This window comes from Hylobates moloch, unplaced genomic scaffold, assembly GCF_009828535.3.
Source record: "Hylobates moloch isolate HMO894 unplaced genomic scaffold, HMol_V3 SCAFFOLD_46, whole genome shotgun sequence".
NCBI lineage: Eukaryota > Metazoa > Chordata > Mammalia > Primates > Hylobatidae > Hylobates > Hylobates moloch.
In genome coordinates this window covers 286,066-301,935 of record NW_026652321.1, presented here as the reverse complement: position 1 = coordinate 301,935, position 15,870 = coordinate 286,066, and positions in this window count along the sequence as shown.

Sequence of the window (15,870 nt, the reverse complement as noted above, 5' to 3'; positions counted from 1 at the left end):
GGGCGAGACCCTGTCTCAACCAAAATAAATTTAAAAAGATAGGAAATTTCAATACGAAAATCAGTGTTCTCTAGAACATTCCATTTGTTCCCAGCTGGGCTATTTTTGGAGTTCCATGGGGAGCCGGCTCAGTGCAGTTTGCATGCACTCGGGAGGATGAGCCCTGCCATGGTGTCTGTTAGGGGACAGCCTGATCTCACCAACCGTCCTGAGCAGGCCTGGCCCTCCGAGTAATAACCGGGAACACTCGCCGCTTTGTGAGAGGAGCTCGTCTGCTCATTGGAAGGTCATCTCTTCTGGTCCACGGTGCAGTGTGGATACTTTTTTTGTTTGTTTGTTTTTTTGGGAAGGATTGTTGCTCTTGTTGCGCAGGCTGGAGTGCAATGGCGTGATCTCGGCTGACTGCAACCTCTGCCTCCTGGATTCAAGCTATTCTTCTGTCTCAACCTCCTGAGTAGCTGGGGTTACAGGCGCCCGCCACCACAGCCGGCTAATTTTTGTATTTTTAGTAGAGACAGCGTTTCAGCATATTGGCCTTGCTGGTCTCGAACTCCTGACCTCAGGTGATCCACCCGCCTCAGCCTCCCAAAGTGCTGGGATGACAGGCGTGAGCCATCGCGCCCGGCCCACTGTGGCTACACCTTGAGCACATAACTGGAATGCGTTCCTTGGCAACTTGGAGCCCCTTGGGACATGGTCATATAAACTGTGTTGAATTAAGAAGAGACACCGTTAAATATGTCATAGCTGTCCTTGAAACTGGGTCTTGTTTTGCATTCTGCCTGGAAAAGGGAGTCACTTTTATAGAAAATTTATTGTTCGTTAACAAAAAATAATTGTCTATATATATATATATATATATATATATGAGGTACAATGTGATGTTTTAATCCAAGTACACATCGTGCAATTATTAAACCAAGCTAGTTACCATATTAGCAATGAAGCTAATTAACATATTAACAATCAAGCTAATTAACATATTCACATAACCCTAACTCTAACCTATATCACCTCACCTAGTTTTTTTTGTGGTGAGAATATGTAAAATCTACTTTTCGTCGTTTTGAAAGATGCGATGTATTATTAACTATAATTACTGTGTGGTGTGATAGAACTTTGAATTTATTTCTTTTATGTAACTGAAAAAATTTAATTTTAATGTAATTTATGTTTTTGAGACAGTCTCACCCTATCACCCAGGCTGGAGTGCAGCGTCATGTTCATAGCTCATGACAGCCTGCAACTCCTGGCTCAGGTGGCCCTCCCGCCTGAGCCTCCCAGGTAGCTGGGACTACAGGTGCACACCACCACACCTGGTTAATTTTTAAATTTTTTGTAGAGATGGTGTCTTGCTATGTTGCTCAGGCTGGTCTTGAATTCCTGGGCTGAAGCGATCCACCTGCCTCAGCCTCCCAAGTAGCTGGGACTACAGGTGCATGCTACCATACCCAGCTAATTTTTTTTTTTTTTTTTTTTTTTTAAAGATGGGGTTTCATTACATTGCCCAGGCTTGTCTCAAACTCCTGGCCTCCAGTGGTCCTCCTTCCTCAGCCTTCCATAGCATTGTGATTCCAGACATGAGCCACCGCTCCTGGCCTCTAACTGAAATTTTATGTTCTTTGATAAACACTCCAGCATTCTTCCCTGGCAACCACCATTGTACTCTCTGCATTTATGCATTCAGCTTTTTTAGATTCTACATACGAGATGATACAGTATTTGTCTCTCTGTGCCTGGGTCATTTCACTTCACGTTGTATCTTCCATTCCCATCCATGTTGCTGCAAATGGTAGGCTTTCCTTTTTCATGGCTGCGTACTATTCCATTGTGTGTCTATGCCACATTTGCTTGATGCACTCATCTGTTGATTGACACATGGGTTGATTCTATATCTTGGAAACTGTTAGTAGTGCTGCAGTGCACAGGGGGTGCAGATATCCTGTTGATGGGCTGATTTCCTTTCCTTTGGGTACACACTTTATGGTGGAATAACTGGATCCTGCACATCATTCTTTCCTGTGATGTTTCACAGGCCCATGACTGGACCTTAGGGAATGTCTTTACTGTGTACAGGGTGGTGGTCCCTTGGTCATATTCTTTGGAAACATCTTCAGTGTGTATACAGTGTTGGTCCCTTGGTCACATGCTTGGGAACATCTTCAGTGTGTACATGGCAGCGGTCCCTTAGCCACATTCTTAGTGAATGTCTTCAGTGTGTACAGGGTGGCAGTCCCTTGGCCGCATGCTTAGGGAACGTCTTCAGTGCTATTCCTTGGCCACATTCTTAGGGAATATCTTCATTGTGTACACGGTTTGTGTACAGGGTGGTGGTCCCTTAGCCACAAGCCCTTAGCCACAAGCTTAGGGAACGTCTTCAGTGTGCACGCGGCAGCTGTCCCTTGGGCCACATGCTTAGGGAATGTCTTCAGTGTGTACCCGTGGCAGTCCCTTGGCCTCATGCCTAGGGAATGTCTTCAGTGCCGTCCCTTGGCTGCATTCTTAGGGAATGTCTTTAGTGCGTACATGGCTTCAGTGTGTACATGGCGGTGGCCTCTTAGCCACATACATAGGGAACGAGTTCAGTGTGTACACTGCAGTGGTCCCTTGATCCCATTGTTTGGGAACATCTTCCTTGCGGTCTCTTGGCCAGTTTCTTAGGGAATGTCTTCAGTGCCTAAACAGTGGCAGTCCCTTGTCCACATTCTTAGGGAACGCCTTCACTGTGTACATGGTATCTATCCCTTGGCCACATTCTTAGGGAACATCTTCGGTGAGTACATGGCAATGGTTCCTTGGCCACATTTTTAGGGAACTTCTTCAGTCTGTACATGGCTACGGTCCCTTAGCCACATGCTTAGGGAATGTCTTCAGTGTGTACATGGTGGTGGTCCCTTGTCCACATGCTTAGGGAACGTCTTGAGTGCCGTCCCTTGGCTGCATTCTTAGGGAAGGTCTTCAGTATGTACATGGTGCTGGTCTCTTGGCCGCATTCTTAGGGACTGTCTTCAGTGTGTACATGGTCGTGGTCCCTTAGCCACAAGCTTAGAGACCGTCTTCAGTGTGTACACAGCTGCGGTCCCTTGGGCCACACGCTTAGGGAATGTCTGCAGTGTGTACACGGTCGTGGTCCCTTGGCCACATGCTTAGGGAATGTCTTCAGTGCCTACACAGTGGCAGTCCCTTGTCCACATTCTTAGGGAACATCTTCAGTTTGTACATGGTGTTGGTCCCTTGGCCACATTATTAGGGAACATTTTTAGTGTGTACATGGCGGCAGTCCCTTAGCCACATTCTTAGGGAATGTCTTTAGTGTGTACACAGTGGCAGTCCCTTGGCCGCACGCTTCCGGAACGTCTTCAGTGGGGTCCCTTTGCCACGTTGTTCGGGAACGTCTTCAGTGTGTACATGGTGGTGGTCCCTTAGCCACAAACTTAGGGAATGTCTTTAGTGAATACACAGCAGCGGTCCCTTGGCTGCATTTTTAGGGAATGTCTTCAGTGCGGTCACTCGACCACAGTCTTAGGGAATGTCTTCAGTGTGTATATGGCGTCGGTCCCTTGGCCACATTCTTAGGGAACATGTTCAGTTTGTACATGGCGGCATCCCTTAGCCACATGCTTAGGGAACGTCCTCAGTGTGTACACGGTGGTGGTCCCTTGGCCACATGCCTGGAGAACGTCTCCAGTGCTGTTCCTTTGCTGCATTCTTAGGGAATGTTTTCAGTGTGTACACGGTGGCAGTCCCTTGGCCGCATGGTTAGGGAACGTCTTCAGTGTGGTCCCTTGGCCACATTGTTAGGGAACATCTTCAGTGTGTACATGGCGGCGGTTCCTTAGCCATATGCTTAGGGAACATCTTTAGTGGGTACATGGCGGTGGTCCCTTAGCCACATTCTTAGGGAACGTCTTCATTGTGTACAGGGCAGCGGTCCCTTGGCCGCATTCTTAGGGAAAGTCTTCATTGTGCTCACGGCGGCGGTCCCTTGGGGGTGAGGATTTCAACGCAGGAATTTGGGGGAGGAACACAAACTTTCAGACTGTAGCAAATACCATACTTTAAAAGAATACAGTAATGGTTAAGCTTTTTTTTTTAGTTCTTGATTGATAAATTTTCCAAGAAGGAGGAGGCAAAGAAACCCTCCTTGTTTTGAAGGTGAAGGTTAGTGCTGTGAAATACACATAGGACTTGTGCTTATATAAAAATCCTGGTCATGGCAAAATATAGGTGGTACGCAGTTCTTGGGAAAGCCCACCTTTCCTTTTTCTGACGTGCAGCTTTCTCCGAAATTGCCTAAAAGTTGTTTATGGTTAGCCCTTTTCAGCCCTGTGTCCAACCCAGCGTGTCCGGTACTATCTAATGTTCTTTGTTTTTGAGACGGAGTTTCACTCTTGTTGCCCAAGCTGGAGTGCAGTGGTGCGATCTTGGCTCACTGTAACCTCTACCTCCTGGGTTCAAGCAATTTCCCCGGCTTAGCTTCCTGAGTAGCTGGGATTACCGGTGTCTGCCACCAGGCCCAGCTGATTTTTGTATTTTTAGTAGAGACGGGGTTTCACCATGTTGGCCAGGCTGGTCTCGAACTCCTGACCGCAGGTAATTGGCCCGCCTCGGCCTCCCAAAGTGCTGGGATTACAGGTGTGAGCTACTCCACTCGGCCTAATTTTTTATTATTTTTAATTTTTAACATTTTTTTTGGAGACTGGGTCTTGCTGTGTCACACAGGCTGGAGTGCAGCGGCATGATCATGGCTCACTGCAGCCTTGACCTCCTGAACTCAAGCCATGCTCCCACCTCAGCCTCATGATAGCTGGGACTCCAGGTATGTGCCATCATGCCCAGGCAAGTTTTTAAAAAAATTGTTTGTAGAGATGCCCTCTCACTATGTTTCCCAGGTTTGTCTGGAACTCTGGGCTTCAATGGATCTTCCCACCTGGGCCTCCCAGGGGGCTGGGATTACAGGCATGGGGCACCATGCCCAGTCCCTCCTGTGTGTAATTGTTCAACAGCTAGAGAAACCCAAACACATACCCTCAGACACTGTCCCGCCTGCCGCCCAGCTCTCCTAACCTGCGTGGTTTGCTGTTGCCACTTGATTTAATGGAGGGAATAATGAATGACCCTTAAACGCGCCCTCTAAGGGTCCTCATAAGTGGCTTCCTCATTAAAATTCAAGAGGAATCAAATACCTGTTACTGAATATAAATGTTTAGAGGAGGAAGCCTGTGAGCTGGGAGTCATATCTTAAGAGGTGTGTGCTTGCAGAATCATCACATTTTCAATTTCATATGTGAATAAATTGTTATATTTGGGATTACCAACAAGGCAGAAACATGTATCAATGAAATTTAGTAGACGGCTAAAAACAAACGTTAACAGTTTACTGAGGGGCTGTGGAATAAGCAGATTTTAGATTTTTAGAGGGAAAATGGTGATGGTAGGTTACTTCCCCAATGGCTTCCAGGCCTCCAACTCAGGTTTGGAATTGGCCATGGCCACTGGCCCTTTTTTTTTTTTTTTTTGGGACGGAGTCTCGCTCTGTCACCCAGGCTGGAGTGCAGTGGCGTGATCTTGGCTCACTGCAAGCTCCGCCTCCCGGGTTCACGCCATTCTCCTGCCTCAGCCTCCCGAGTAGCTGGCACTAAAGGCACCTGCCACCATGCCCGGCTAATTTTTTGTATTTTTAGTAGAGATGGGGTTTCACCATGTTGGCCAGGATGGTGTCGATCTCCTGACCTCGTGATCCACCCACCTCGGCCTCCCAAAGTGCTGGGATTACAGGCGTGAGCCACCATGCCCGGCCCATTGGCTTTTTTTTTTTTTTTTTTACCATCTCATCTTTTCTCACACGAGTTATTCTCACTGTTGGAAAGAACTTGGCCTTAAAGCATTGCTTCCAGGTGAGTGTAATGGTGCCCAGCATGTGATATAAGTTAAAAATAAGAGCAGAGCCCAAATGCTGCCATTGCTTGATCCATCATTTCCCCTGTCATGCAGCTCATTTGAGTAACAGGGTCACATTTCGGGGTGCTGTGTCAGCAGAGGCGGAACTCGCCTTGGAGAATGGGTAGAGAATGTACATCACTTGCCAAGTACGGTGGTTTTGCATGGTGCCTTGCCTGAACTTGTTTGCCTTTGGTTTTCTGTAAGAATCTTAGGATATCTGCCCAGGAGTTAGACCCCTGGTCTAAAGTAAGGTTGAGGGCCAGCCACGGTGGCTGATGCCTGTAATCCCAGGACTTTCGGAGGCTGAGGTGGGAGAATCACTTGAGTCCAGGAGTTTAAGAGCAGCATGGGCAACACAGTGAGACCCCCATCTATATAAAATTAAAAAAAAAAATTAGCTGGGCATGCTGGTGTGCATCTGCTCCCAGCTACTTTGGAGGCTGAGGTGGGAGGATCACTTGAGCCTAGGAGGTGGAAGCTGCAGTGAGCCATGATCACACCACTGCACTACAGCTTGGGTGACAGAGCCAGACCCTGTCTCTAAGAAACACAAATAAAAAGTAAGATGAGGTTGAGAAACTCTGCCTGCCTCTTGATTTCAAGGTAATACTCAGCTTCTAGAATGACACACACACAAGTCATTGTCTTATCATAGTGACATGTGACAGAACACGCATGTGTCTGGTGACAGATGGTGCATGGAGGGGAACATTCCTTAAGCTGTGTTTCCTTGGGGAAAGAGGCAATAGCATTCTCTGTTACTACAGAACCCTTCAGTTTGCACAAACGTCTTCGGAAAGGGAATATTCCTGAGAGCTTCTACGTGGCAGTTAACAAGTCCCACTTTTCATCTCAGATGTCTCAATTTCCAGAAGATGGTACTTGATTAGATTTCCTGGGGTTCTTGTTTCTAGGAAATCGTGGCTGGATTTTTCTAGAAAGAATGCAGTGATTTGGGGACATGTGGCACTGGGAAGGGTATGATCTCAGGCACAGGATTGCAAAGACATGTTGTTTACCGGCCAGCATGATAACTAGGCATGATGTTGATGGCCAGTGTGTGGCATACGTACTGGGCTTTATTATGCATACCTGGATGGAACTGAATATCTATACACACACACACAGACATAGACACACATAATATGTATTATACAATGTAATTGTATATCATCATATATCATATATAATATATACAGTCGGCCTTTGAACAACACAGGTGTAAACCCATAGGCCCACTTATATGTGGATTTTCTTCCACCTCTGCCACCCCCGAGACAGCAAGAACAAGTGCTGTCTCCTCCTCCTCCTCCTCCTCAGCTTCTTCAATGTGAAGACGATGAGGATGGAGCCCTTTAGGATGATCCACTCCCACTCAATGAGTAGCAAATATATTTTCTCTTCCTTAAGATTTTTTCTCTAGCTTACTTTACTGTAAGAATGCAGTATATAATACATATAAACACAGATAAATACAAATATATGTTGAGAATGCAGTATATAATATATATAAATACAAAATATGTGTTGATTGACAGTGGCACGATCTTGGCTCACTGCAACCTCCACCTTCTGGGTTCAAGCAGTTCTTCTGCCTCAGCCTCCCAAATAGCTGGGCCTACAGGTGCACGCCACCACACCCAGCTAAATTTTTTTGTATTTTTAGTAGAGATGGGGTTTCACCATGTTGGCCAGGCTGGTCTTGAACTCCTAACTTCGTGATCCGCCTGCCTCAGCCTCCCAAAGTGCTGAGATTACAGGCGTCAGCCACCGTGCCCGGCCGTGTGAATGTTTATGGTAAAACAATTTATATTCCTCTGGGTATGTACCCAACAATGAGATTGTCAGTAGACTTTGAGTGAAGCCGATAGCTGTTCATAATGTGGGTGGGCCTTGCCTAATCAGTCAAAAGTCTTAAGAGGAAGAAAGAGTCCCTCCTCCCAGGAAGAGGGAATTCTGTCTGGAATCCGCCTTCAGACTTGAGCTGCGACATCATGTCTCCGTGGGCCTGTGGCCTGCTGGTACCCTGCACAGTTTGGTTTTGCCCCTCCCCCAAATCTTGGTAGCCAATTCCTTAAAACCTCTCTCTTTCTCTCTCTGTATATCCTACTGGTTGTTTCTCTGCAGAACCGTGACTCACGCAGACTCTGTGTCCACAGACAACATCATTGCAAAGCCACTAAGACAGACATAGCGTCCAGGGAATGGAAGGACCAGGTTCCTTTCAGACTTGAAGACACGTCAAAAAACATTCCACTGCGTTGCCTTGGAGAACCCAAGGACCCGGGCTCTTCCCCTCCTGTCAAAGAGTCTTTAGCCTTTGTTCTTCTTGCTCCTTGTAGATTTCACAGGCTTCCTTGACTTTGAATTCTGCTCCTTGGATGTCTTTGTTGGTGAATGTGATGAGATAGAGTTTTGGAAAGCTCTGAGGTGTGATCATTGCACCCTGGGACTGACACGTGCTCCGCCTTCACTGAAGACAGCCAGAAGCCATGGTGCTCCAAAACTTGAATGTGGTTGGACAATTTCTGGGCAGCTCTGGGGCCACCTGTTCTCGTACTAAGTGGAAACTAGAGTGTCCGTGCATCCTGGGCGGTAGCTACTGGTGCTGTCTGCGTCGTCTGTAGCTCCTCATTGCTGATTCTGATTCCTGGCTGCCTCGGTGAGGACAAGGCTGGTTACAGCGCTGCTCTTCGTGCTGTTCAAGTCAGGGTGCTCTAGAGGGACAGACTGAATGGGATTGATGTGTCTGTGAAGGGGAGTTTACTAGGATAATTGACTCACACGATCACAAGGGGAAGTCCCACAATAGGCCATCTGCAAGCTGAGGAGCCAGGAAGCCAGTCCGAGGCCCAAAACCTCAAAAGTAGGGAAGCTGAGAGCGCAGCCTTCAGACTGTGGTCGAAGGTCCCAGAGCCCCTGGCGAATCGCTGGTGTAGGTCCAACAGTCCAAAACCCAGAGACTCTGGGGTCTAATGTTCGAGGGCAGGAAGCATCCAGCATGGGAGAAAGATGAAGGCTAGAGATCCCGCCACTGCACTCCAGCCTGGGTGACAGAGTGAGACTCCGTTTCAAAAAAAGAAAAAAAGAAATTTAAAAAGCAGAAATGGACTGGATGCCACATCTTTTGCCTGTAATCCCAGCATTTTGGGAGGCCAAGGTGGGTAGATTGCTTGAGCCTAGGAGTTCAAAACCAGCCTGGGCAACATATGGAGACCTTGTCTCTACAAAAAAAAAAAAAAATTAGCTGGGCATGGTGGTGCCCACCTGTAGTCCCAGCTGTGCAGGACGCTGAGATAGGAGGGTGGAGCCTGGGAAGTTGAGGCTGCAGTGGACCATCATTGCCCCACTGCACTCCAGCCTGGGTGAAAGAGTCAGACCTTGTCTCAAAAAAAGGAAAAGAAAAAAGCAGAAATATAGCCAACAAATAAGAAAACAGACACACCTCTCTTCTTTGTGTGGGTACAGTCGTTGGCAAACTTTGCTAATAGATGCTACCGACCTTGTTTTCCTTTCTGCATTCTGTTCATTTTGGAAGTGGGTAAATCAGCAGTGGGATTCACTGTGATCTCCAGTGACTCAGTGCTGAATTCATAAGATTAATGGGAGAGTGTGAAGAATGCAGGGCATCCGTGGACCCATTTTAATGAATTTTAGCATCTCTTGCATCCTTTTATCCTTGCATCCAGTACTGGTCCCCAGCCTTTTAGGAGCTGGGCTGTGCAGCAGGTGTGTAGCGTGTGAGTGAGCGAAGCTTCATCTGTATTGACACTGCCTCTTATGAGATCAGCGGTGGCATTAGATTCTCATAGGAGCATGAACCCTACTGTGAACTGAGCATGTGAGGGACCTAGGTGCTCCTTATGAAAATCTAATGCCTGATGATCTGTCACTGGCTTTCGTCACCCACACGCAGATGGGGCCATCTAGTTGCAGGAAAACAAGCTCAGGGCTTCCACTGCTTTTACACAATGGTGAGTTTCATAATTACTTCATTCTACAATGTAATAGTAATAAAAATAAAGGGCACGATAAATAGAATGCACTTCAATCACCCCCAAACCATCCCCCATCCCACATCAGTGAAAAAGTGGTCTTCCATGAAACTGGTTCCTGGTGCCAAAAAGCTTGAGGACCACTGGACAAAGGAACTTGTCAGAGTATGGTTTGCAGGTCTTTATTGATGCTTTGCTGTCACTCTTACTTTAAGACGAATGCATATATATATATGTATATACATTCTGTAATGCGTGAATATATGAAGCTCCAGCTGCTCTCTCCCTCTCTCTCCTCTGCAGTCCAAGACTCCTAGATCAGTCCTTTCCTGAAATGAAGGACCTCTTAAATTTTATTTTATGTTTTAAGCTCTTATTTTATTTTATTTTTAAGCTTTTTTATTTTTTAAGCCATGGTGGTGGGCGCCTGTAGTCCAGGCAAAGTGTCTTTCCGTCACAAGGGTCACTCTGTCACCCAGGCTGGAGTGCAATGGCACGATCTGAGCTCACTGCAACCTCCACCTCCTGGGTTCAAAAAATTCTTCTGCCTCAGCCTCCCGAGTAGCTGGGACTACAGGCGCCCACCACCATGCCCAGCTAATTTTTGTATTTTTAGTAGAGATGGAGTTTTGCCATGTTGGCCAGGCTGGTCTTGAACTCCTGACCTCATGATCCACCCACCTCGGCCCCTCAAAGCGTTGGGATTACACACGTGAGCCACCACAACCGGCCAGTTTGCAGGTCTTTATTGATGCTTTGCTGTCAATCTTACTTTAAGACGAATGCATATAATATATATATATATATGTATATACATTCTGTAATGTGTGAATATATGAAGCTCCACCTGCTCTCTGCTTCCCTCTCCTCTGCAGTCCAATACTGTCCTAGATCATTCTGTTCCTGAAATGAAAGTCCAGTTTTGTTTTTTTTTTTTGAGATGGAGTCTCGTTCTGTCACCCAGGCTGTAGTGCAGTGGCGTGATCTCGGCTCACCGCAACGTCCACCTCCCGGGTTCAAGAGATTCTCCTGCCTCAGCCTCCTGAGTAGCTTGGATTACAGGCGCCAGCCACCTCGCTTGGCTAATTTTTTTATTTTTAGTAGAGGTGGGGTTTCACCACGTTGGTCAGGCTGGTCTCAAACTTCTGACCTCAGGTGATCCGCCCACCTTAGCCTCCCAAAGTGCTGGGATTACAGGCGTGAGCCACTGCACCTGGCCAGTTTGCAGTCTTTATTGATGCTTTGCTGTCAATCTTACTTTAAGATGAATGCATATATATGTGTGTGTGTGTGTGTGTGTGTGTGTGTGTGTGTGTGTGTGTGTGTGTATACATTCTGTAATGTGTGACTATATGAAGCTCCAGCTGCTGTCTCCCTCCGTCTCCTCTGCAGTCCAATACTCCTAGATCATTCTGTTCCTGAAATGAATGACCATTCAGTTATTTGTTTTTTGTTTTTTGTTTTTTTGAGATGAAGTCTCGCTCTTGTCACCCAGGCTGGAGTGCAGTGGTGTGATCTCGGCTCACTGCAATGTCTGCCTCCCAGGTTCAAGCGATTCTCCTGCCTCAGCTTCCCAAAGTGCTGGGATTACAGGCGTGAGCCACCGCACCTGGCCAGAATTCAGTTTCTTTTCGCCATGGTTATCCAGTAGCACACAGGCTTGTGAAGCCTTTGAGGTGCTTCATCTGAGGTTCACCTAGAATGGTTGCCACATATTGTTCTGCCAGTCAGTTTTCATGCATTGGACTTTGAAGCTTATTAATTATGGTGGTTGAGTGACACAGTCTTTCTTCTGTAAGAACCTAAGTTACACTGAATATCAGGAAAATGTGTTCCTGGGACCAGCTTTGTTGGGTTTTTGGCTGCTGGTCATCTTCACTTTACTCTCCCAAATTTGAGGACTGTGACACACACACACACACACACACACACACACACAGACTCTCTCTCTCTCTCTCAGGAAACAATGATATATTGATAATGAAGTGATGCTTTTTTTCTTCTTTCTTTCTTTTTTTTTTTTTTGAGACAGAATCTTGCTGTCACCTAGGCTGGAGTGCACTGATGGAGCCATGTGAACGTGGCTCACTGCAGCTTGACCTCCCAGGCTCAAGCAATCCTCCCACCTCAGCCTCCTGAGTAGCTGGGACCACATGGGCACACCATCACGCCTGGCTAATTTTTGTATTTTTAGTAGAGGTGGGGTTTCGCTATGTTGGCCAGGCTGGTCTTGAACTCCAGACCTAGTGATTTGCCCGCCTCGGCCTCCCAAAGTGCTGGGATTACAGACAAGAGCCACCAGACCTGGCTGAGTGTCCTTTCAATATGACCTTGTGGCTGGGTGCGGTGGCTCATGCCTGTCATCCCAGCACTTTGGGAGGCCAAGACGGGCGGATAACGAGGTCAGGAGATCGAGATCATCCTGGCTAACATGGTGAAACCCCATCTCTACTAAAAATATAAAAAAAATTAGCCAGGTGTGGTGGCGGGCACCTGTAGTCCCAGCTACTTGGGAGGCTGAGGCAGGAGAATGGCGTGAACCCAGGAGGCAGAGCTCGCAGTGAGCTGAGATCGCACCACTGCACTCCAGCCTGGGCAACAGAGCGAGACTCGGTCTCAAAAAAAGAGAAAGGATTCAAGGCAGTATATACCAAACATAAAAGCAAAGTCCAGGAACCTATTTGATGGAGGAGATGATGGTGGGGTCTGTAGCCTGTTCTTGCCTATAATTGCAACACTTTGGGAGGCCAAGGTGGGAGGATCCCTTGAGGCCAGGAGTTTGAGATCAGCTTGGCCAACATAGCCAGACCCCATGTCTACAAAAATAAAAATGAATTAGTGGGGCATGGTGGCACACACCTGTAGTTCCAGCTACTTGGGGGACTGAGGCAGGAGGATCTCACTTGAAAACAGGAGTTTGAGATCAGCCTGAGTAATGGAGCAGACCCTGGCTCTACACAAGATTGAAAAAAAGAATTGGCAGACATGCTGGCACGTGCCTGTAGTCCCAGCTGCCTAGGAGGCTGAGGCAGGAGGATTGGGAGTTTGAGGCTGCAGTGAGCTGTGTTTTCACCACTGCACGCCAGCCGGGGCGACAGAGCAAGACCCTATCAATAATAATAATAATAATAATACGTTGCTGCAAAAGTAATTGCTGCTTTTGCCGTTAATTTTTGCACCAACCTAATGATAAAACAACAAAAACTCAACACCTGTACCTGCCAACCCCTGACGCTCATGACAGTGGACAAAACTCACTGTGTCTCCAGCCCTCAGTGTTAGATTAAAGGACCAGGATGTGGGAAGATCAGCAGTTCAAACGGGAATCATAAAACACATAGTTTTTATTTATTTTATTTTATTTTATTATTTATTTATTTTTATTATTATTTTTTTTTTGAGATGGAGTCTCTCTCTGTCACCCAGGCTGAAGTGCAGTGGTGTGATCTCGGCTCACTGCTACCTCTGCCTCTGGGGTTCAAGTGATTCTCCTGCCTCAGCCTCCCGAGTAGCTGGGATTACAGGTGCGTGCCACCAGGCCCGGCTAGTTTTTGTATTTTTAGTACAGACGGGGTTTCGCCATGTTGATCAGGCTGGTCTCGGACTCATGACCTCGTGATCTGCCTGCCTTGGCCTCCCAAAGTGCTGGGATTACCGGCGTGAGCCACTGCGCCCGGCCCCCGTAAAACATATAGATATTTTCAAAACAACTGTACTAGGATCAAGAAGGATAGGACTTTTGTTTTTCCTATTTTTTAAGAATGAAATATCATATGGCATAAGCATAGATTTATTTATTTACTTGCTTATCTATTCGTTTATCTTAGAGACAGGATCTTGCTCTGTTGCCCAGGCTGGAGTGCAGTGACGCAATCATAGCTCACTGCAGCCTCCAACTCCTGGGCTCAAACACTTCTCCTACCTCAGCCTCCCACTTAGCTGGGACTACACATGCAAGCCACCATGCCTGGCTAAGTTTTACACTTCTTTGTAGAGATGGGGTCTTGCTATGTTGCCCAAGCTGAGCTCAAACTCCTGTAATAATATGAAAGAATAGGAAAGAATCTTGTGTCTACCTCCCCCAGTGACAACATCTTGGAAAGCAGTCATACCATGTCACAAGGAGGATGTTCACATTCAGGCAGTAATGCATTGATCTTGTATTTTACTCATATCCATGTGTGTTTTTGTATGGAGTTCTGTGCAATTTCATAGCGTCTGCGGATTTGTGAATCCAGCATTGTCATCAACAAACAGAGCGTTTCTTTCACCGAACAATCCCTCCTGTTTCTCTCTCTGCCTGTACCAACCTGCATCCTACCTCAACCTCCTCTCCCTCCTGGAACCCCTGAGAATTACTAGTCTGTTCTCTATTTCTGTACCTTTTCTCATGTCAAGAATGTCATATAAATGGAGTCACACAGAGTGTAACCCCTTTCAAATCACGTATGTCTTTTTCTCCCCTCACTCGATAGAATTCCCTGGAGAGCCATCCAAGTTGTTGCTCAGAACAATAAGGCGTTCCCTTTTAAATAACACCTGCAAAAAGTCTTTTATAAAATGGCGATCAAACTAAATGGTTTTTGATTCTAAACAAGGCAGCGATGAATGGTTTTCTTGTATATCTTAGCATATGTATGGCAGCATATCTGTGCAACTAATTCTTGGAAGTGGAATAGCTGAGCCAAAAGGAAAATGCATGTAAATTTTCTTTTCTTTTTTTTAAAGAGACAGGGTCTTGCTCTGTCACCCAGGCTGGAGTGCAGTGGTGCAATCATAGCTCACCACAGTCTCGACCTCCTGGGCTCCAGCGATCCTCCCATTTCAGCCTCCAGAGTAGCTGGGACTACAGGCGAGCATCACCACATCTGGCTAATTTATTTTTATTTTTGTAGAGATAGGGTCTTGCTATGTTGCCCAGGCTGGGCCTCACGCTCCTAGCCTCCAGTGATCCTCCCACCTTGGCCTCCCAAAGTGCTGGGATTACAGGCATAAGCTACCAGGCCTGGCTGCCTGTCACCTTTCAGGAGTCATTGTCAACGTATCTCCTAAGAAAATACAGTCTTGGTGGGTGCATGTGAACTGAGTATGTAAACTTCTAACTTCTCCAAGGCATACCCATTCTGGATAACAACCCTACTCTTTAACCTGTTGTATCTGATTGATGAAAGCTCATAATTGCTTTATTCATTATTTCATTGTGAGCGAGACTGAACTTTATTTCATATGCTTATGTTTTATTTCATATCTCCAAATTGCATATTCATTTCCTTTACCCATTTGCGGAAGGACTGGGGTTTGGTTAGAAGAGCTCTTTATACACAAAAAACTGATTCCTTTATCTGTGGGCTGCCAATTTGTCATTTGCCTTTGGATGTTATTTGAGGCAGTTTTGATTATATAGAATTTAAACATTTTTATGTGGTCAGGTATATAGTTTTTCTTCTAAAACTTGTGCATCTTTTTTTTTAGAAAAGCCATCTTAAACATCAGATTGCATGTATTTTTAACTTTTTATTGATACATAATGGTTGTACATATTTATGGGGTGCCTATGATATTCTGATACATATGACTCTGACCTATTTATGACTATTTGTACACATTTATGGTCCGATGATCAAATCAGGGTGTTTAGGGTATTCGTCACCCCCAAAATTGATTATTTTTCTTTCCTTATTTTTTTTTTTGAGACAGAGTCTCACTCTGTCACCCAGGGTGGAGTGCAGTGGCATGATCTCAGCTCACTGCAACCTCTGCCTCCTGGGTTCAAACGATTTTCCTGTCTCAGCCTCCCAAGTAGCTGGGACTACAGTTGTCTGCCACCAAGCCTGGCTAATTTTTATATTTTTAGCAGAGATGGGGTTTTACCATGTTGGCCAGGCTGGTTTCGAACTCCTGACCTCAGGGGATCTGCCGCCTCGGCCTCCCA